Source organism: Lissotriton helveticus, chromosome 3_2 (genome assembly GCF_964261635.1).
Source record: "Lissotriton helveticus chromosome 3_2, aLisHel1.1, whole genome shotgun sequence".
In the NCBI taxonomy this organism is placed as follows: Eukaryota; Metazoa; Chordata; class Amphibia; order Caudata; family Salamandridae; genus Lissotriton; species Lissotriton helveticus.
The window spans coordinates 393,433,679-393,457,160 of NC_136062.1; the positions used below are offsets into that span (position 1 = coordinate 393,433,679).

Below are 23,482 nucleotides of genomic sequence, written 5' to 3' on the forward strand. Positions count from 1 at the left end.
AACTGATACGTAGATTAACCAGAACACTTGAAGCAGTAGTGATTGAGACTACTTCTGCTCTAGGTAACTTAACCGAAGAACAATCCTTTATGAGAATTGTCGTGCTCCAGAATCGTCTCGTCCTTGACGTCATACTGGCCGATAGGGGCGGGGCATGTAGAGTCATCGGATCTAGTTGCTGCATTTTCATTCCTAATAACGCACCGTCTGTTTATTCAGCTATTACCAGACTCCATAAAATTGCCCATATGTTACACCAAGATCCAGGCACCTGGACGTGGTCCGGTTGGTTCTGGAATATAATTTCCGCCTGGGGATGGAAAGTATTGTCATTTCTGGGTATTGCAGTAGCGATCATATTCAGTTGCTGCCTCTGTTTACAATGTGGCCCTGCGATTTGCGGCATTTGTGCTACATCATGTGTTCCTAGTCCCAAGTCCCGTCCTAAATCCCGTTCCAAGAAAATTCGAGACGAGCAAATGATACTGTATGAAATGATAGATGGTATCATGAATATTGATGTTTCCTGATGGAAACGTAGTGACAAGGAGGGAATGTGGAAAAGTAAATTTTGCCGTGTTCTGTGTCCCTACGCGTCCTCCATCTTATGTTATGTGTGCATGATTAAATATGCATATGTATTCCCCATGTTTGATTAAAGACGCAATTACAGTTGTGTCCATTACTAGTATGCCAGTTTCCAGTTCTCGTGAAAGCTACGAGTATCAGGCCTATGTAAAGTTACGTTGCCACGTTTCTCAGTGTGCACGTTATTTCATTGTAAAGTCCCCGTTTCTAGGCCTCAAAAGGGCCCGGACACCAGATTCAGCTCCTGTCTCCTGAGCCTCGCTGAGGAGCGATACAGCCCCCACCTGTATCCTCGACCCTTCACTTACTTCCTGCCTCACAGTGCCCGGCTCAGCCTGGCTCTGCCTCTGAGTCTGCCAAGAGTATGTTATGATTCTAGTTATCAGTCCAGCCCTCCTTCTCTGCATTCCTAAGCTACTGAATCGCATCAATAGTTTCCGTCATTGTCTAGCCTTTACGTCTCCATGTAAGAGAAATACTGCATTTAATGGTCATTTAATATTCTTCATCACGCACTACATGTAGAATAATGCATGCACCACTCTTAGAGTCTGTTAGCCTTTACCCCGATAACTTTTGGATTCTATCAACATGTTCTCTAAACATCAGATACTAGATACTGTTTAGGTACATGTCGCCCTGACTCTCCAGACTTCAGTCTCTGCTCCTAGCACAGAGTTCATAGCCCCCAGCTTCTCCTAGTAACACGTCATTGTCAGTTTGCGCGCACCATTAGGTTAGAGGTCCCGGCTCCTTAGGTAGCCCCCTCCATGTTTCCGCCCCATTTATGACATATTCTGTTACGTTTACATCACATGTCTATGTATACGCCCCTGTTACACCCATTTTCACCCTTATCTTTCGCGACTGCTATTGACCACACCCACTGCTCCGCCTATCATATGTATTGTAATGCAACTGTTTTAATATATATATTGGTGCACTGTTATTAAATGTGACCCATTCCCTTACGCCGATTCTGATCCTGCCCCCGGCAGCGCTGTCCATCCTGTTCCCGTGCAGGTTGTCCTGTTCCTGTCCTTTATGCTGTATTAAACCTGCAAACTCCTACTACCTCGAATCTTGACTCTTATTTATTGAGCTATCTGTTATTGCTATGTCCAGTCAAACCTAGATCCGGTATTATTTATTTATATACCACAAGGTAAGGAAAACACACTTATCTGGCTGCGTGAGCAGCGAAGAAAGAGGACGAACATTGAGAAGGGACTCCCTATCTATTGGATGTGGCCATAGTGAAAGGACTCCGTGGAGACAGGACACGTTGGAATGATGGGAGTTGTAGTTCCAGAGACATTTTTTTTCATTTTATTTACGGACAATGCTTTATTATGTTGTGATGTAAGCATTTATTCCTTCTAAGCTTTTCTGAGGCTGCTGTGTTTTTTCTATGTTAATAAATTGCGGAGAAAGAACAGCATAATCTGAGCCTCCGGTCCTGCCATAGAATCTGGCTGGCTGCTACGCATCGAAGCCAGTCAGCATACACCATTCCAAAAGCATTAGTTTGATACACTTGTCCGATAACCTGTGATCACCCTCTGGTAGCTTGGCACCAAATAGTCAGGCTTATCCTCAGGGCTCGAGTGTAAAGTATTAGCGCAACACCACCCTCACAGCACAATGTCAAAAAAAGACTCCACACTTTGTATTACACACACAGACTAAAAATCTAAATGAGAGACACATTGTATATACACTCTATAGTAATACACTATTTTCGAACCTCTCTATTGAAATCAAAACAAAACAGACATTGTATATACACTTAACAGTTATATGCAATTGTTAGACTTTCCCATTAGCAGAAAGGTCAAACAGTGATTGGTCTTTGACCACGCCTTGTGAGCCAGCCCCTCAGTCCTTCAGCTCCACCAGCCAATAATACACGTTGCCCCATTGACTAGACAGTTGGAACCACCTAACAAAGAAAAAATGATTACTTACTCTTGTCCATCCCGATAGACCTCCTTGCACCCAATGCAAACTGCACGAGTGCAGGACCTCAATTTCCTCCTTAGACAAAAGGTTATGACCCAGGAAGCTGGCATGCTTCCAAGTTTGGAGAAATGGTTTGCCCTCAAGTGGAGGGATGACCTGCCATAGCCACCAACAGTCAGCTGTAAGTGCCCAAAAGACACACAAACCCCCATGTGCCTCATCACAGTGTTCTCCACAGCAAAGCACGTTGTGGCGTGGGTTCAGTGGGAGGGAGTGAACAACCTTCACGGCGTCTGAGTGAGCGGGCACGAGAGGTGACGATCCTTCCCTACGGAACAGTTGTGTTCTTTGGGAAACCCCCCCGCCTGACGCCAGTACGAGCCTTATGACAAAATATACTCGTAATATTGATCCATGTTGGTGGAAGTTCTTCCACGTGGGCTACCTCTAAATATGCCTAAGTGAGGTAAGAGGTGGACTAGGACTGGGACAGATGGACTGTCCTGACGAAGACCGCAGTGACCCACTAAAGATAGGGCACTTAAAGATGGTCGAAACATGTTGACCACCGCAGTTTAAAGGAGGACTGTTTTAGGATCTTAATTTCCTGCCTAAACATTGTCCATCCCTCACCTATTTTTAATCCTGGGCGGGAACCTATTAATAAAGGGTTTCTACAGGTATCCACGAGCCAGTTTTAATGAGCACTTCCTTACTGCACTATTCTGTCCTTCTGTCACCCAGTCTTTAAAAGGGTAACATTTTTATTTGTGATTATTGTGAGTCACTTCTGTGTTTGTCCTTTTGTGATTTGTGACGTGTGTTCAGTGTTTCCCCTCCCTATGCTCCGCACCCTGCGTGGCTACGCGGGGGCGTATTGTAAGCAGACCCGATGATGAAGCATGTCACACACATTGTGTGTGAGTGAGGGCAGTATTATCAAGATTTGTTATTTTTTCCTTAACTGTCTTTATTTGGTTTTGTTTCTTCTCTCCACCCCTCTTTGTGTTTATATGTGATTCATAGGGGGTTCGGGGTGGTGGAGTATATTGATTGACCCTCTCCCCTCCTTTGTGAAATGTGAGGGAGTCAACAACCTCAGGCAGTGGCTGTGATGTCAGGCATTGTTGTACTCCCAATATGCTGGTCGAAGACAATGTCAGCTCATGGCCCAGGTTCCCCAAATATCCTGTGGAAGTGTCAAACACGCTCAAAGGTCTAAACCAGCAAAACAAGGTCAAAACATGAGAACCGCAGCCAAAAAAGTTCAGGCGAGACCACACCAAAAGCTGCCAGGTCTAACATGATCCTTGAAGGTAGTTTTTTCATTTACAATATATGGAAAAACGAAGTATGGAAAACAGTCGCACAAGAAGCAATGTATATTATTTGTCTTCATCTTAATCAATCAATAAGTCTGGGGTTTGTAAAGCATACTACTCACCTGTTAGGGTCTCTAGGCGCTAGTCGGGGTGTGTGTGGCTCAGCTGGGGTCATTTGATGAGCCAGGTTTTGAGGTCTATCTTGAAATGGAGTGGTAGGGCTTTGCCGGAGGTGGAGGGGGAGGCCTTTCCAGGTCTTGGCTGCAAGGTAGGAGAAGGACTTTCCACATTCTCTGTTCCTGTAGAAGCACGAGACCGTGGCCTGATAGAGGTTGGCTAAACAAATGTTTCTCTTGAGGGCATGGAAAGAGGGACAATTGTAGAGGCCCGATGCTGTGAAGGGCCTTGTATGCATGCGTGAGCAGCTTGAATTTTAGTCTTCTTTCAACGTGGAGCCAGTGGAGATCTCAGGGGTGTTGGGTTATGCTCTTACACTCTCAAATTACTAAATACACCCTTTGAGCCTTAGTAACAGTATCTATATACTATTCTATGACATTTGGATGAACATGATAGTAGAGTGCCTGATACTTAACCTAAAGTAAGTCTCTAAAGCTGCTTGGGACATCTTTTTTGTATTGAAAAAGATGAAACCCTGAATACAGGAAAGGTTGAAAGTAATGTAAAAAAGCACAGGGAATATGAGCAGTGGCGTAGCTACTGCTTTTGCCACCCGGTGGTCCCTGAGGTTGCCGCCCAGTGACCGGTCAGTGCAGGTAAGAGGGGGGGGCTAAACAGACGTGACAACGGAGAATAAAATTAAAATAAAGCAAACTTACCTTGCTCTCCTACATAGTGTCAGCAGCAAACAATATCGTCAGATGCAGGGGTGAAATAATGCAGCATTAGGTAAGTAGCTCCTAAATAGTGCCAAACAATGGAAAATAAGTGAAATCTCCCAATATCAAATAAATGTCCTGTATTATGGGCAAGTAAATGGGCATAGAATGCTTGTCACAACTATACTTTGTTATCTAGTGTTGTATAATGGGAAGGTCAATTCGCACAGATTGATCAGAAAAAGTGTTATTTGAAATTAGAAACATTCATGTCCCTTTTCCCACTTCTACGATGAGTGTGTCGTTACTCTAAAGTGCTGCAACCTGTCCCCTGTACTGCGTTTTGAAATTGAAAACTAGACAGGGAGTACACATGGAGTGGTACTCACAGTGTAGCTGAGCTGACCTCATAATTTATTTATTTCTTTATTTCGGCCAATTTAGGCCATAAAAAACACATATACACATTTAAAAAGTAATAGATCATAACAACATACATACAGTAACATTTCAAATCAGTAAATTTAAAATGTATCAAATCAGTAAATTTTAAGATATATTACAAAAATAAATTTTACCACCTCAATTTAAGACATATTTCATTTTGGCTACAAACTTTTATAAACATATGCAGAAGTCCTACTCAGAGTACCTGGCCATGTTTTCTGCGAGTAATGTAAACAGAGTAGAGGAACCTACTTATGCTAAATACAATGAACTGGGTTGTATTGCTTTTTATGATCCTATATGCTATAGAACAGGATCTGGTTCCTAGAAGGGTGCTCATAATGCATGAGGAAATGGCAGGGTGCACCAGGAAATGTGATTAGCTGTTAGTTAGGGGTCGCATGCAAAGTAACAGGGGTCGCAACTGGTTGCACAGGTGGTCGCTTTTATGACCCATGGTGACCTACATGTGACGTCCATGGGCAGGGTGAGAAGGTCTTTAGGTGCATGCTGTTGTACCAATCATGGACTTCGGTGACCGAGAATGCCACACTCTATGATGATAAACTCTGTCTTGGACTGGCCTACTTTAAAGTAAAGGGGATGTGTAATATTATTTACTTTCCTTTCTTCTACTTTCAACAGTGTATGTTTTTCTATGCTTTATTTTATATGGTCTACATGTGTGCTTCAAGTCCACCAGGCCCTAACTATACAAATAAACCCCCCTCGCTCTCTTACTATGGTACATGTAGTTGAATGTTTGCCAATGCTATGTTTTGACTATGGTTCTCATTTCCTCCCAAACTTCCATGTACACTTCCACTGGCACTTAGGGATAGTTTCATGCACTAAACCAATCAATCATTAAGCATAATTCAACAAATCAATTAAATCAAAGACATTTAATTCAGCAAAATAAATAGTCATGAAACAAAAGAAACACGGAAAAAATGTGAGCAATGTAGTGGAGATAATCACTTTTGTGTGGTATTGCCCCAGTATGGCAGCTGTTTATAAATGCAGAGGGACATTTGGGTTGTAATCAGTATGTATGGCATGATGCAGAGTGGTATTGTGCAACACAGATCCCAATAACGTGTGCACTACAGTCCTGGCAAGCAGGAGAAATCCACTCCACTCATGCATGTGACTCGAAATCCAGAGTCCAAATATCTCCAGATGTGAGTTCCTGCTGAGGTTGTGTATGGTTCAGCACAGAAAGGATGTCAAACAATATAGGTCAGTGATTGGCACTGTCACCTGTGTGGAAGGGATGTGCATGCGTATATGGAACCATTCACAAGCATACATCTATAAGTTTGACTGTACATACATTCCTGCCTGCACCCAATCAGTTGTTACAGAGGCACCATGGTGCGGGGTATTTACAACGCGACACATCTGCGCAGGCAGAAGCGCCCCCTAAAAGTAGCTGAGTGAAATCTAAAAGATTTCACTCAGTCACTTTTGAGCCCATGCTGCGTCAAAACCCTGCTACTGCTTGTAGCAAGCATAAGGATTGACGCAGCATTGTACAGATAGGACCCCCCAGAGCATTGCTAGAGCAATGCGCTGCCCTTACGGCACAGATGCATTACGCATCTGTGCCGTTTTTCTCCCATGGTGCGCCACATTGAAAATGCGGCGCATCCATGGTGGCGGAGGCATGGCGCATCCCTGCTGATATGCAGGGATGCGCCAGTTATTGTAAATCTGCCCCCAAGTGCATTTCATGTAAATGATTTTGCGTTTCAAATGGTAATGACTAAGCATTCTTGTCTAACCATACTGACGAGACTACAAGTGACCCACAAACTGTAACTGCTAAATGATGTAGTGGGCAGGTGCTGAACCAGGGTAACTGCCATTGCAGGGTTATTGTGCATGGCTTGTACACTGATAGAGTGACAGTGGTGATGACTGTGGAAGAAATGTTTAAGTTGTCTTTGCAGCTGTAATGCTACCTGTGAGCCATGTGCACCAAGCACGCAAAGGCAACGGTGCACAGCATAGTACTGCTATTTCACACATTGCCAGTCCTGCATGGACTGCAGAGTACAATGCCTGGCACAGGCATCTAGTTGTTGGGGGAGGATCAAAAGTCACTCTTAAAACCAGGGCTCGAGTCGGGGTACCACGCGGGTACCACGCGGGTACCACGCGGGTGTACGGCATCCCCCCAATTATTTTACCGGGTGCACACCGTCCCTCCGGCCAAACAGCTGGAATTCACTCTTTGGCCTCTCTGGGACGAGATCGGAGCTCACAGCACGCTGCACACGCGCTGGCTTCTCAGATGCCATCGCATCGAAGGGGTGAGCGAGGGGAGACAATGAGCCCGTTGTCGCAAGCCACCTTTCGTGACGTCACTTCCTGTCATGACCGGTGACAGCGTCCCCCCACTTATTTTTTAGGACTTGTGCCCTGCTTAAAACAACCAATCCAGTGTCCAGAAGTACAGTGCTGCACATTCCTTGACATGGACAGAAAGGCATGACAGTAGCAAGTTGCTGATGGTAGTTTGGTCTCCAAATCTCTGGCTATATCCATAATCACAAGGGGTGGGACGATCAGCTCTGCATCAACTACTAGTTTTACCGAACCAGGACGGATTGAAGGACCGTTGGTTGTAAACCAACGAAAAGAGCTCACATTGAATATGCTCTAAAGAGAAGCCCTACTAAGAAACAAGACATCTGAAAGGATAAATAGTTCCCGACTCTAAACCAATGGCATAGGCTGGGAGCCAAAATTGCTTTAAAATATGAAACCTGAATATACAGGATTGAGTAAAGGAACCCTAAAGAGGGAAGGGGGGGTCTTCTCACTTCAATGAACTCTGTCCTCATCAAGTAGTTTGCAAAAAAATCTACTGGATTGTTTTAAATGACAACAACGTCCTTTGATCTTGACATTCAGTGCTAGAGAGTGAAGTATCGTGTACCCACTGAAAAATTCACAAAGAACGGGAGGTTTTAATATTTGAGTCTTGATAAAGTAGGTGGAAAAAGAAAAAGCATTGAAAACGCGTCAACGCTTCTTTTTGTTGCCACAAAACCAGCTGCAAGGACATGGCCCTAGATGTTGATGGTCTATAAGAGATCAGGGCACAGTTATATGGCTGTTAATCTGGGGTGTGGCCACTAATGACAAAGATAACTGTCTGTTTTATCTCTCAAGTTTTTTATTTATAATTTGTTTTTATAGGGTTGCTAAGATGACCAATTGTGTTCATTATGAAATATGATGCCTGTGATTATCTTTGAATACAAATGTTTTTATTGTTTTAAAAAAAAAGTATAATAAATTGTCTTAGGAAATTGCAAACACTATTGATCTTTAGTGAGTTTTTGTGCCCATATACTGTAGCCACCAGGTTGGAGGTGACCTTTTTGAATAGTTGTGGTGTGTATGTAGTGGGGTTGGTATGAATTAGGTGTGTATGAAAGTATTTAAAAAGAAATCCCAGAGGACGCTCTCTTTTTAATTTTCAGTTTACTCCTAGTCCTTTGGGTGACCAAGGGTTCCTCTCTTTTATCGAAATAGTCATCTACTTGTCTGACAAACCGTGGGCTATGACTCTTTGCCTAAATACAGTCTTTTTACCTCTTCCACCTCTGAACAGGCTAACCAGATTTGTATGGCTGCCTAGAAGTGCTATCTTGGTAAAACTTGCACAATGGGCCATTTTTTGTGCCTTTTGCCTGTGATGAGTTTGCCATTACTTTGTTTAATTTCAATGGTGACTTGTTATATTCATTCATCTAAGTCAACAGCGTTTTGCAATTTCAGGTTGCATTGTGTAAAATATTGGGGTATTAGCTGAGGTGCTGTGACTCAAAAAACAATCATAGTCTTTGTCAGAGAGAACCACAAAGGTACCTAAATAAACCTATGCTTAACCCTCTGGTAGCTTGGCACGAAGCAGTCAGATTTAACTTAGAAACAATGTGTGAAGCGTTTATACAGAATCCGAATGTGATATAGTGGAAACGCAAAAAAAGAAAAATCACAACCCAATTTAGACAAATTGAGTAAACTTTAATAAATAAATTGACACCACAACAATAAAAATCCGTAGTAGAACCCGAGATATAACATTTTTAAGTTTGAAAGAAAAATAGTGCCAATAAAGCACAACACTCCAACCGTGGTTCTCTGTTCAAAGTAGACCAAGTCAAAGGTTATAGATGGCCTAGATTGATTGCTGATCGGAGACAGGGACCAGGTTCATACCTGGTGTCAAGTTTACCTTTCAACTTAAAACATTTGTAGAGAAAATGTGGTCATTGACAAGTGATCGGTAGGGCTAGCTGTATATGAAATGGGGCTCGACGAGGGTGGGTTACTGTGTAGAGCACGGTCATGGACTGATTTAGGACAGTCCTGAGCTGGCAAAGTCCAAAGTGTGTGCACCCGAAGGCCTCGACATCAATGGGATGCTGCTTACTATCACTCCAGATGGAGCACTCTATGTTTGGACTTAGAAACATTTCTGTTCCTTCCCGCATGGCCCTGTAGAAAGAAAATTTCACTGCCGCTGGCCGATAGCACAAAGAGGTAGTCAGGCAACGTCGTGCCTGACGTTGGGGCGGGACTTCCGCATTTGCGAGGGAAGCCCGGCCCCCACGTCCCGAGAAGTAGCCTGCGGTCAGGCTGTGCTCCCGTGAGTTAAGGGAAGCCCCGCGCATACAAGGCATAGTCCTGGATCCCAGGAGGGGGCCCAGGTGAAGCTGTGAAGCAGAGATGTGCTACCGTCGTCAGCGGTGCTCCCAGAGTGGAAGGGAGCTGGACGGGAAAGGAAGCAGGGAAGTGTTTCCGTCGTTCGGCGGAGCTCCCGGTGTGGAAGGGAGCCCCGCAGCTTGCCTCCAGCCAGCAATAAGAGCTGCCTAAGGACCGAGCGGAGACAACGCGGGAGTAATGTAATGTAATGTAATGTAAGGGGTTATTTATACCGCGCAACTATCGCTCCAAGGAGCATCTTGGCGCCCACTTGTATGGCTGATCGGATAGAATTCTTACACTAGGGATCTTGCAGTGGTGTCAGGTAGAGTAAAGATCCAGGTTTTTAGTTGTTTCCTGAATTCAGTTTCTCTATCCAAGGCTCTTATGTGGGGGGGGGGGGGGTGTTCCAGGCTTTTGTGCCTAGCACCACAAGGGACTTGCCCCCGCGGGTCTTAAGCCTGAATGATTGAGCTGCCAGAAGATTGGCGTTGGTCGAGCGGAGAATTCGAGTTGGATGGTATCTGATGAATTTTTTCCGCAAATACAACGGTCCTAGTTTATGAATTGCCCTGACGGTGATGAGCAAGATTTTGAATAGAATTCTTTTAGTGATAGGTAGCCAATGTAGAGTCTTAAGGGCTTCCGTCACTGATGATCTCCTGGGCCACTTTAATACAAGTTTGGCCGCCGAGTTCTGCACCATTTGGAGCCTATTGGTAACCTCCTTGTTGGTACCTGCATATAGTCCATTACAATAATCACGGTGGGATGTGACCAGTGCGACCACTACTGTCCCAGGTGAGTGAGGCTTCACCTCACATGGCCAGTACCTGTTGGTCTCAGTGAGCGGCCCAGCAGGAGAGCTGGCCGCTCCCACGATTGTGGGCCATTTCGCCTGCACAGTCCCAGCGCGGGGCTTGGGGGGCAGTTCGTGGCACAATTTGTTAGTGCCATACAATCTAGTCCACGTTGGCCATAATCGTTCCCAGAGCCCGCGGGGCTTCAACGAGGATGCAGAGTTAATTGGAGAGCCCCAGTGATGCCCTGAGGGCACAGTTGTGCCCGGGCCTATTTGCATACTCACAGCTGCCCTGCCAGACAGAGGGCAGCTGCAACGTACTGGACATGTGTTCAGAGGGCACAGTTGTGCCAGGCCTCAATTATACAGCAGCCCAAAGAGTGAGCGGGCAGCTGTAACGGTTTGCCCCATTGTTCTAGGAGTCCCCATGGGGCTCTTTTAGCATGTGTAGTGCCAGTGCTTGTTTTGCGGTTTATCCAGCAGCCCTGCGAGAGCGCAGGCAGCTACAACGTGGGGCATTTTTATTGATAGAGTCCCAGAGAGGGGCTCAGGAGACACGTCGGTGCCCGTGCTCATTTTCATAGCTGCCCAGCAATTAGTGGGCAGCTGCTACGTTTAGGCTTGAGCATCTGCCCACTTTACTATGCTGCTTTTGCAGCCAGACCTGACATGGTTGGACATAGGGCGCTGGAGCCCTGTGAGAGGCCAGTTGGTCTGGGGCCAGTTCCAGGCTGTGTGCCCCCAAATGGGGCACACTGTCTTTATGTTGATTATTACCTAATGTGCTTATGCACCATGATTCGAGCCTAATGTGCTTTTACGTAGGAGGTTGGGCTTAATGTGTGATGCTAATGAGGTTTGGGCCTAATGTAGTGTTATGCCTCAGGTGATTCGGGCGCAAGGTGATTTATGCATCCTCTGTTTTCCGTTGCAGGATCTCATTCTAAGTTCCTAACTTTACCTGTAGTCACTGGTTGTGTTCGACATTTACTACATGTTCTATATCTGCTAGTTCACTTTGTGACGGTTCTGACAGTGTTCCAATTGGCCCTGTCATGTGTACATAATCCCCTGTAAATACTGCCTGGTGCCAGGTGGCACTGTGTACATTGTGTGATTACTATTCTAATGTGTTTCTGATAATACAAAGGCTATTTTCGATAAAACCTTGTGTGAAGTTGCTTTTGTGGTGGGCCTAGTGTGTTGCTGCTGTGTGGGTGTTGCGCAAATGCTTTACACATTGCCTCCGGGAAAAGGCTGACTGCTCGTGCCAAGCTACCAAGGGGGTGAGCAGGGGTTAACTTTGGCATGTAACACCCTTGTCTTGACTAGAGCGGTGGTCTCTGCCTGACTTTGGCGCAAGCCTTAGCCAAACAGAGATCACATTTCTAACAGTTGCGATACAAATCTTTACTTCTTAATCTTCAAATTTGTTTATCACATACTTTAAAAACGTCTAATTTAATGGTGATAGTGTATTGATGTGTTGTAACTTTAGTGGAAGAGTGACTTTACAAAAGTGACATGGTGCTACTGAATTAAAACTAATTTAGAGCCAGTCTGTTAATCAGTTCTACATCCGGTGGCTCCATGCATGTTCCTGGCTGAGAGTGAAAAAACTGTTCCCAGAAGGCAATTGGATAGCCATTAGGCTAAGAAGCCACAGGTGTAATCAGCAACTGGCTACTTAATAGGGATTAGCAACCATGAGGGGGCATGAACACTTTGCAGAGCCAAGGACAACTTAATTCTTCCTCGTATGACTTCTAGATGCCAAATGGGGCTGACAGAGTCTGCTCCCATGTGTTCTCCTGGCCCTCCTTGACTTTCAGGGTCATTCACCCTTCTACAGGGGTGAAAATAATCTAAATAGGAGAGTAGCTAGGTCATTCCACAGGAGTGAATAATAATAAATAATACAGAAGCTTGTAGAGCGCGAACAGCTACCTCTGGGGAGGTGTCCCGGCGCTAGCGAGTCCTACAGCAAGAGTGAATAGTCAGGAGAAAGATTAGGATTATTGCATAAAAAGCCAAGTTTTTAGGAGTTTCCTAAAGCTGGCTTCTGACGTGACGGATTGGATGGCAGTTGGCAGGGTATTCCAAAGTTTCGCCGTGCCGGCCGAAAAGGACCTGCCTCCAAGTCTAGCTTTCCTCACGCGCGGTACAGTAAGCTTGAGCAAGGAGTTTGAGCGCAGCTCTCGTTTTTGGTGGTAGCGAGGGAGTCGGAGTTTTAAATAATTGGGACACGTGCCTTTTAGCGCTCTGAAAGCCAGGGTCAGCACTTTGAACTTAATTCTGCTTGCCACTGGCAGCCAATGCAGCTCGTGCAGATGCGGAGAGATATGCTGCCTGAAGGGGACACGTTTTATCAATCTCGCAGCCGCATTCTGCACGATCTGTAAGCGTTGCACCGCATATTTGGGTAGACCAAGATAGAGGCCATTAGAATAATCGAGTCGAGATGTGATTGTTGCGTGAACAACCGTTTTTCGACATTCGACTGGTAGCAGGGGCAGAAGTTTCCGCAAATTTCTGAGTTTATGCAGGCAGCCAGCGGTGAGCTGTTGTATATGCGGCAGGAAAGACAGGTTCTCATCCCATTTTATTCCGAGATTTTTTGCATGGGTTCCGGGAGATGGGGCAAGGCCCATTTCCGTTGGCCACCACAGATCTGGGGGGGGATGTTTGAGATTGCCGAAGAATAGCACCTCCGTTTTGCTCGCATTCATTTTGAGCTTGTTAGTATTCATCCATTTGGCTACGTCTTGAAGACAGCCCCTGATTTTACTGAAGGCTGCCTCAGATGTGTCTGAATATGGGAAGACTAATTGAGTGTCGTCCGCATAGGATATTGCCTTGACCCCCCATTTGGCAATCAAGGTGAAAAGCGGGGCCAAATAGACATTGAACAACAGGGGGCTGAGTGCCGACCCCTGTGGGACGCCACACCAAAGGTTTTTTGGTCCAGAAGAGAAGGGACCCAGGGCCACTTTCTGGGAGCGATTGGTGAGGTAGGAGAGTAGCCAGTTAAGTGCTTTGTCTCCAAGGCCAATGTTCTTAAGTCGGGTCAACAGTCTGCTGTGATCTACAGTATCGAAAGCAGCTGATAGATCCAGGAGCACCAGCATAGCTGATGCCCCTGAATCTAAGGACCACCTGAAAGACTCGGCAACCTCAATGAGGGCCGTCTCAGTGCTGAAGCCGGCCCTAAAACCCAATTGAGTTTCATGTAGGGCACCGCTTTCTTCAATAAAATTGTTTAACTGCCGTTAAATCAGTTTTTCAAGCATTTTGCCGGGGGCTGCAAGGAGAGAAATGGGTCGGAGATTGCTTAGGTCATCCGGTGCACCTTGAGGTTTTTTTTTCAGCGGAAGAAGCGTGGCCTGTTTCCAACAGTCCGGAAACGTGCCCGTGGCAATGGACGTGTTCCATATGTGTAAGAGGGGAACTGCGATTGCTTCAGACATTAATTTCCATAGTTTAGGTGGGCAAGGATCATCAGGAGCTCCAGATTTACATTTTTGTATTTCTTTTACTGCCTCAGAGAGGGTAATAGGCTGAAATTGGTTTAAGTGGGGAGTGGGAACCTCAGAAACTCCTAACTCATCCAATACTGTCGGCTGGGGATCTGTAAAAGTATCATACACTTTTAAAATTTTGGTGTCAAAAAAGTCTGATATAGATTCACAGAGTCTGACCGATGGGATAATATCCGTCTCGATAGCTCTGGGCTTAAAGAAAGATTGAACAATCTTAAAAACTTCTTTGCTCGATTGTTCCGCCTGCAGAATAGAGGCCTCAAAGAAGGTTTTTTTGGCTTTTTTGATGGATAGATGTAGAGCATGAAGAGCTTTTTTATAGCGGGTTTTGGCTGAATCACAATAATTAGCTCGCCAGAGGCGCTCCAGTTTTTTGCATTTACTTTTTTCGGCCATGAGCTCAGGGGAGAACCATGGAGCCGAGGGTGATTCTCTGCGTGACATTGCAATACTGGCCGGTGCTGTAGAGTCCACTACTTTGCTTATCCACAAGTTCAGAGATGCAGCATTTAGCTCATTTAAAGAGGATAGTGGATAAGGGGGGGCTAAAGACCCTCTGGATGGATCCTTTTTGGATTTAGTGCTTCTTGGGAATTATACCGTAAAAAAAGAGAAGGTACTGCTAATGGAGGTAGGCACATTCCAAGGCATCATCCTGTACTACAACTACCAACCTCTACAACTCCTTAGACTTGGAGCCTCCCCTTCACACTCTGCACACTATTTTCCACATTTTAAACCTAGCTCAGCTTCAAAGCCTAAACACTCTTATGTTCCCTCCTTACTGGTGACCTAGAAAAGCAATCTTCCTGCTTCTCAGGCCTTCCAAGAACTCTTGTAGACTAGCTGCAAGGCTCACCAACTTTGCTGTTGTACATGCAAACCCCATCCTGCAATACCTTCACTAGAGGCTTCTCTTTTAACGCCGAAAAAATCTTGCTCTCTCGAAAAATTCACGTCTATAAGCAAAGAGGCATTTCAGGACCTAATGGCCAAGGTAAAATCCGGATCACCCACAGATTGCTGTGCACCTCACATTTTAAAGGAAGCCCTCACTGTCCACCCAGGGCCAGCCCTCTCTTCCCTAAATGAGTCACTTACCCAGGGCTGTGTCCCCAGGGCCTTTAATGAGGCAATTGCTGTGGCCTCCCTGAAGAAATCAGGGGCTGATCCCCAGATTTTGAGGAACTATTGTCCGTTCTCCCGGTTCTATATTTGGCCAAGGTATTGGAAACTCATGTGGCTAAATGCCTCCCCGCCTTCATTGACCAATCGGAATATCTAGACCCTCATCCAGCAAGGTTCGGACCTGCACATAAAACAGAGGCTGTGATATTGACGGTGCTAGACTCTCTCCAGGAAATGGCAAATAGAGGTTCCCCGCAGGCACTGTTACTGATGGATCTCTCTGCGGCTTTTGACATGGTCTACCATGGCATCTTGGTCGACCGTGTCAGGGATGCAGGTATCCAGGGATAAGTTCTTAGATGGATTAGTCCTGGAGGACTGCTCCCAGTCGGTCCGCATAGCCCAGTGCACAGCACCGAGGATCAGGACCAAATGTGGGGTCCCGCAGGGTTCTTTACTATCTTTCTGGTTCCTGGGGATACTCCTTTCTTTTGTTTTGTTAAATTGAATTCTTTACTATCCCCTCATCAGTTTAATCTCTACCTCCTCCCATTGATTCAGTCCTTGAAAGAGAGAAAGGTTTGCACTTTCAGCTATGTTATTGATCTTCAAATAATGTTTACGATTGGCAACTCTCCTGAATCAGTCCTCGATTTTCAGACTACTATGCTGTACATCCACCACTGGATGGACAGCAACCACTTGAACTCAACCAGACAAGACTGTACTGGTTCTATAGGGGGCCAGCCATAATCTCTGGGGCCCGTACTTCTTGGCAACTGCACTTGGATCCTCTCCCACCCCATCTCCCTCTGCAAAAAGTCTTGGGGTAACATAATATAGTGACCTTACAATGAAGACTCAAATAGGTTCATTAATCTCAACTTGCTTCTTCCAGTTAAGGAAGATAAGAAAGGTCAGCAGATTTCTCACTCAGGATGCATTGATACAGGTTGTCCTAGCCATGGTCATGTCTCATATAGACTATGCCAATTCTCTATATGTTGGCATCCCGCTATATTTAACCAAATAACTACAACTGGTGCAAAACCAAGGGAGCCCCAAATGCATCTATAGCCTTATTCAAAGGCACACACCCTCACGTAACCTGCGATCTGTGCACCTGCACCTCCTGAAAATACCCTCCTTCAAATTGAAGCATCAGGGTGGTTGTAGGTACGCAACACTGACACCCAGATTTTAGAATTCCCTCCCTCCCGAAAGTAGATCCTGCACCGACTTTCTGAGCTTCAGGAAATTCCTCAAAACTTGGCTGTTTAGACAAGCATACGAGTAATCCAACAGGGGCCCGGCACCTTCTAGAGCAGCGCTATGAAACCAATCGGTGAATATGTGCTTTATAAGAATTTTTATCATAACAGAGGTTTGTGATCTGTTTTTAATATCAAATACACTCTGCATATATAGGTTCTGCCATAATCTGCTCCCTGAGACAGCCTCCAATCCCTCCCTAACAATGGCTGAGTAGTTTCCCTCAGACAAACCCAGAAACTTGGAAGCAAAGACAGCTAGATTTTCAATCCCTTTGTGTTTATGAAAGTCGGCACCTCCTGCTTGTGCACTTGAATGAATTGTTATAAAGTTTTTCCATAAATCAAAGTGTTTATATTGTATCACTTACTCTATCATCTTTGATACAATTACAAGCTTTCTTTTCTTTTGGGTTTCCTAGCTCATATGATTTCTTTTAAAGTAAACGTCCTTGCAAAGACTTAGAATTTTTTTAGTGTTTGGTGGGCTCTAATCCATTCAGCCATGACACCAGAGGCATGTGGCTCTACTCCAGAGGAAGACTACAGCTCACCAGATTTAATAATCTCAACCTGTGCGGTGGAGACTAGAGGGCCAATGAGGAGCGGCTGTCAGAGCGGCTCCTCTGAAGGCTCCACTGAGGACCCCAGTGTTTAAAGCAGCTGCTAAGAAAACCTTTTTGCTTTTAAAAACAACCTTCCAAAGTGTTTTTTTGGGTGAATAATTAAAAAAAACCTGATGGCTCTGACACTTGTGCTATTTTCTGCTAGGTTGTGGAGGTCATTTTTTTTTTGTGTGGGACAGCAAGGATTTTCCTGGTCGATCCCAAAGACGCCAAAATGTATAGAAGAGCAACTATCAGGTCGATGGTTTGAGTATGTGATGTCAGTGGGACCATCAGTCTAGGTTTCTTTCAGTGGAGCCAGCGTTGGGTACTTCGGCAGAATCATGATGATTTGTCTAAATATCCACAAAGTCATAACATCAAGTGTATTACATACCCTACCCCATATTTTTCCACCCCACTTGCAGAAAAGACTTTACTCTGAAAAGGTTAGGTTTCAACATATCGAAAGCAAAATGAAAAATATTTCTACTATGTGCTGCACTATATACGGTATTTCGAGGTTGCTCAATGCAGGTGAACAGGCCCCAATACATGTCATTTTTTTCATCATGAAATGGTTCAAATTCTAGTAAACTTTCCTCAACTTCAGCTCAGCATGCCTTCATGGTACCATTCCAGATGGGCGTACCACAGCGTAAACTAGCCCTACAGCCACTTTTGAACAGAGAGCTACATTCAGCAATTCAATCAGGATACCCATGACCCCAAAATGTTTAGGATTCAATATTTCAGTGCCATGGCTACATTCTGTTTTCAGCACCCGCCAACCAATTCAGATGCGAGTGCACTACTTCAACCTCCAGACTAATCTACTTCTGGGAAGTTTTAAAGGAAAGCAGTGGATGTTTTTGTGTTTTGTGATTATATTGCAGCAATATGCTGCCAGATGAGAACGATCATTTTAGGCATGTTGTAACAGAGGAATATTAGATTTCTTGAAGATTATCAAGACATCTGTTATTCAGACTTAATAGCCAGGTGGGCTAAGGCTGGAGAATTGGTGAGAGTTGCCTTTCAACACAATAAGAGATAGATTTAAATTTCTTTTCACCAGCTTTAATGAAATGCAGGTTTTATACTAGGTGGTTGATTGATGAGACATTGCAGAAAAGTTTCTGCAGTTTTCAAACATTAAAGAAAAACTTTGGTACAGCTGCCTTGTGGTGTTGCTGGGTGTATGTAGGCCGCCTAGTGCAGATGTAATACAGCCTTTTTAAGAATGTTGCACAACATGCCTCATTGATTGCACATCATACAGATCATTCTGAAAGTTATTCTCTTTTAGGTCATACAGATCCTTGCTCCTGTGTTCCTTTATCATTGAACATTTTTTTTTCAATATTCACGTTTATTGAACTTTACAATTTGAAAAAATTGTTTATTGATAAAGGAACACAGGAGCAAGGTAGGACGCAGCCTACACAGGTTTCTACCTCAGCAACTGACTCTCCAGCGAGCTACACAGAACCTTGCATGCAATGCTAGAGGAACAAAAGGTGAAGGGAAAGCAATCCTATTACATATTACAAACACGACACCTCAGTAACAAAAACAGCCCCATAGGGGCCCTAAACCAGTCCCCACCTTGGCAGCCCACCAGGGTAACGCCCGGTGCCCGCTATGGCCAGTCCGGCCCTGGTAATCGCCCCTCTCTTGACTGGATCGGTAGGTTCTGCCTGACTGGGGGCATCACTTCAGCCAACCAGAGAATACCAGTTCCAACAAATACTACATAGCTACATACATACATACTATATGTTCAGAATACAACAAAAACAGACAGCTCTAGTAGAGCTACTCAAGCATCAGTATACCCTATGATGTGTGCTTTAGCAGGCCCACACCTTTGTTTATCATGCTGCTCGTAGCCTAGAGATGACCACACTTTGTCTAGCGCTCTGTTCTTGGAATAGACCTGAACAGCAGGCAATTCATTCTTTTGTTTCCGCTGCTCTGCTCCAGTTATGAATCCCTCTAACATTCCAGATGTATAGAGACAGATCGCCCCCACTCTTTTATCTGCTTCATGACCCTCCACATCATGATGTTTTACTCACTTCATCTGCACTTATGAACAGCTCCACTGTTTTGCAAAGAAGAGCTCAAATGCATGTCTGTTGAGATCTGCAAAAATAATCTTTTTACAGTGCTGTAGAACTGGATTGTGAAATAAAGGGCTGCAGGGAGAACATTTTGCTAACTTTCCTAATGGGAGCTGAATGTGCGCTTTTAAATCTGTGCCTGGATTGTCTTGGATATGGACAGTTCTATGCTTTTTACAGTGCAATTTACCAGTGTTCTATTGAAATCACTATGGGGCCTATTCACAAACGACATTTTTTGTATGTATAGTAGTACAAGTCATATACTACAAAATGCTCTTCACAGACACGTGCAAATACCTCCACCTTTCCTATCTTTTCTGCGCAGATGTAATAGTGTGAATAGGACTGAGATAGATTCAATCACAGATTAAATCTCAGAAACCCTGCGGTCTGCGGTGTATCACAGGATTAAAGCACTGAAACCCTGCGGTCTGCGGTGTAGCATAGATTAAAGCTCAGAAACACTGCGGACTGCGGTGTTTGCCAATTAATCTGTTATTCACGCTATTTTGAATGCAAAATATTCCAACATTTTTATTTAATTGATGCCAAAGGTATAACTTGTCTTATTTTAAATTGTTATTGAAGGCATCGGGGCAGCCGGATTTACACAGAGGCAGTTTTACGAAGAAATTGCACTAATATTTTTATTTACTATTCTGGAGACACTGGATTCCAAATGTATTAGTGTAGTTCTGCAACATTCAAAGGCCAGTATACAGACTCTAGTTTACAATCAGCCATTGGCATACACTGCTGACAGGTGATATCACTCCAAGGTCTTTATTTAATAGATTCCTAGGTTGCTACTTTATTTATATTTGGGTACAGATAAAATGATTGTGCTCTGTTGACAGTTTCACAAGAGGCTTCTTTCATTGAATATTGTCCCTGAGTCGGCTGCAGCGTACCCACCAATGTGGCCGCCAATGATCACCAGCTCATAGCTGAGAGTCAGCCCACGTGGTACTGTGCACGTCACAGCGCATTGTGACAGAGCAGAGCACACGTGGGTATGTGCAAGTATCACGAGAGGTCACGGTTCACAGACGAGGCCTAGGGCAGGCTCAATTGTCAGTGTTAATATAGCACTAGGTGTCACAGCACTGAATATTCTAAGTGTGACCCGTCCCGTCCGATTTGAAGAATATAATTGGTAATAGCTAGGGGTGGGAGAAATTCACATAATTGCTTCGGTGTAATTACTCGAAATTTAGACAAAATTACCGATACTTATACAAAATCTGTCATTTGTGCTATATTTTACCATGGTAAGGCGCACTTGCATCAGTTTTGGGTGCAAAGATGCATTTATACAAAAGCAGTGCGAACACTGTGATCTGTTCTTAACATGCATTCACATAAAGTTTAACAAAGTGTGGTGCATTTGCTGTAAAATTGTTTCAGAAATGCTGAATAACTACATGTAGAGGTGTAATATTCTAAGATCCGGAGTTTTATGTAACAAGCATTATGCAACATTTCTAAAATTAGGCAAATTACATCAGCGCAATCTTAATTTTGCCCAGCCCAAGTAATATCTGTGATATTGATCAAGATGTAGAGTATTTTCCATCCTCCTAAGCCTAAGAATACAGAAGGATTTTATGGCACACTAGTGATACTATGTTCAACATCAGTGACCCAGTGCAGGGTGTGATGAATTTAGAAGCACATATGGTTACATCAAGCATCTACTTTTGCTTAGGTATGTCCCAGGTTGATCATTTGTTTGAATAGATCAGAGAAGCAGTCACTTCTAAACCTTCTCAAAACTTTTTCAAAACTTTTTTTTTGTTATTTCAACCAAGCGTGCTACAGAGGTAGCACATTTGTCCTGAACAGTGCCTACTCTGAAAACTTCCTATCTCAAGTTTAACTCACTCGACCTCTGTGCACTGTTGCTAGTGTTTTTTCACCATCTTTAATTCAACTTTTTCGAAATATGTCCTATTTTTACATTAGTTTTTAAATGTGCAATTTCTTAATAAAACAATCAACATTTCTAATCAGCAACAACATTTATTAAACATACACAAGATTGCTTCAATTTAAGCTTAATCCTTGTATTTCAATGATCTCTTCACTAATAACAAAAATTACGACTTTTCATTTGAACATAAAATCAAATTTTGTAACGCTTTCCGTTGATTCCAGCCAATGCCCCATACATTTCGAGCCCGTTGGGCTCTTCTTCAGGGACCTGAAAACTAAACAAATGCAAAACTTTATTTACAACCACATTCTTTCTAAAGCATGTATTCCTTTTTAGTGCATCAACACCTCATAGGGTTACAATGTGTGTATGATTTAATTCACTCCAGTATAACACTCAGTTATGAGCAGAAAATATAAAAAAAATCAAAGCAAAATAAAATTTGTGAAAACAAACTACACCGCATCTGACCCATACTCCCCCGGTTGATCATTTCCCACATCCCATATCTAGGCCAGCAGTAAAAGTGGTTGAGTCATCTGGGCCATTGACATAACAGCGCTTGTAGCAACAAACAGGTGGCCACTGTGCTTCTGGTGTCGCTTCTGACCATCTTAAGAAACAGCTCCTCAGCAGCCGTCCTTTCCTGAATCCCATTCACCCAACCCTTCATCTATGGAGCATCCCGGCTGAGCCACTTGATTGCAATTCTGTGTTTGTCCAAAGTGAGTGCCATCGTGGCACCTGCTTTTTTATTATCATTACATTTCTTGTGCATATAGTGATGCCTTGGTGATCTCTTCATCACTGTGAGTTATTCATCCGTAACATGTGACAAGTGCAGGAGGTTAAAGACTCTTCTTCTTTCTGCCATAAAGTCACATAGATCGATCTCATAATGATTTGTAATAGTCTGATGTGTCAGTATCTTCGTAAGTATATTGTTGTCTATATTTAGGGCCATATGTATGAAAATGTCCGTTTGCGTTTCTCAGATAACAATTTTTTGCGAATCGCTATTTGAGAATTGCAAAATGCTATATATGTAGGATTTGCAATAAATTTTGCGAATCCTACATATTCCTTAATTGCGAATCGCAAATTGCGATTTTCAATTAAGGAATACCTCTCCATTCATTCCTATGGGCCCAGAGACCCATAGGAATGAATGGCAAGATATTCTTAATTTGTGATTCTCAATTAGAGAATCTCAAATTGAGAATGCTACTTCAAGGGTGCCAGGGTGTCAAAAGGACCCCATGTTGCACCTGTGAAATGAGCATGGTTGCAGATGTGGCGCACATACATGCCCTAAGGGCATGTATGTGAGTCATATGACACTGTGAAAAATGCAAAAAAGTGCATTTTTCAATGAAATCGCAAATTACCACCAACTTGAAGTTGGTGGTAATTTGCAATTTCTTAAGTACAAATTGTACTTTTTCTGTGCTTCTTACATTGCATTTAAGGTATCGCAAATTGCGATTCCTTAAATGCAATCGCAAAATAGGAAAATGCAAAATTTGCGATTCCTTTTTTTGCTAGGGGTGTTTTGTATCATACATTTGACACTGCTGATTTGCGATCGCAAACGCCGAAATTCGGCGAATTTCGGCGTTCGCGATTGCAAAATTGCCTTCATAAATATTGCCCTGAGTATTGAGAACTGGTGGTACACTAAGTAGTTAGCTTTTGGTACCATCACTGGTCTTGCCTCTTAGTTAGAGACCGTGAACACTGTAGAGAAGTATGCATTGTTCAGTACCACAACCAATCCCATGTGTCTTGTGGTCTTCAGCCAGTAGGCAGTTGATATCAGGTGACTTTCCCATATCCGTGCCCTAGAGTGCCCCGATTATTTCCCCCTAATCACTGCACTATTCTGAACCACCCACTGCTCATTGTAGAGTGCATACTTATCCAGTGTTGTGTACATATCAAGCTCTAAGGGGAAGGCTGTGAGTACAGGCTTTTCAAGCATTCCTGAAAGACATCACTTATAACTGTTTGGACAAGTATCATAGGCCTGTGTTTGTGTACTAATGGCAGTCAGTTGTATGGGAAGGGCGTCCCATCTCAGCAGACAAGGTAGCCTTTTCTATTCTTGGTAAGCCTCCATGTGCAGGAATTCTCTAAATAACATACATTAGAATATTTCTAGAGTGAGTGAAAGCACTGATTGTAAGCCT

The 23,482-nt window shown here is 43.8% G+C and overlaps 1 protein-coding gene across 1 annotated transcript in view; it reads left to right on the plus strand.

Moving 5' to 3' along the window:
* Positions 1-23,482, plus strand: part of SHANK2 (SH3 and multiple ankyrin repeat domains 2) — a 3,078,421-nt gene that overhangs the window by 84,885 nt on the left and 2,970,054 nt on the right. The gene's annotated exons all lie outside the window — the stretch shown is intronic.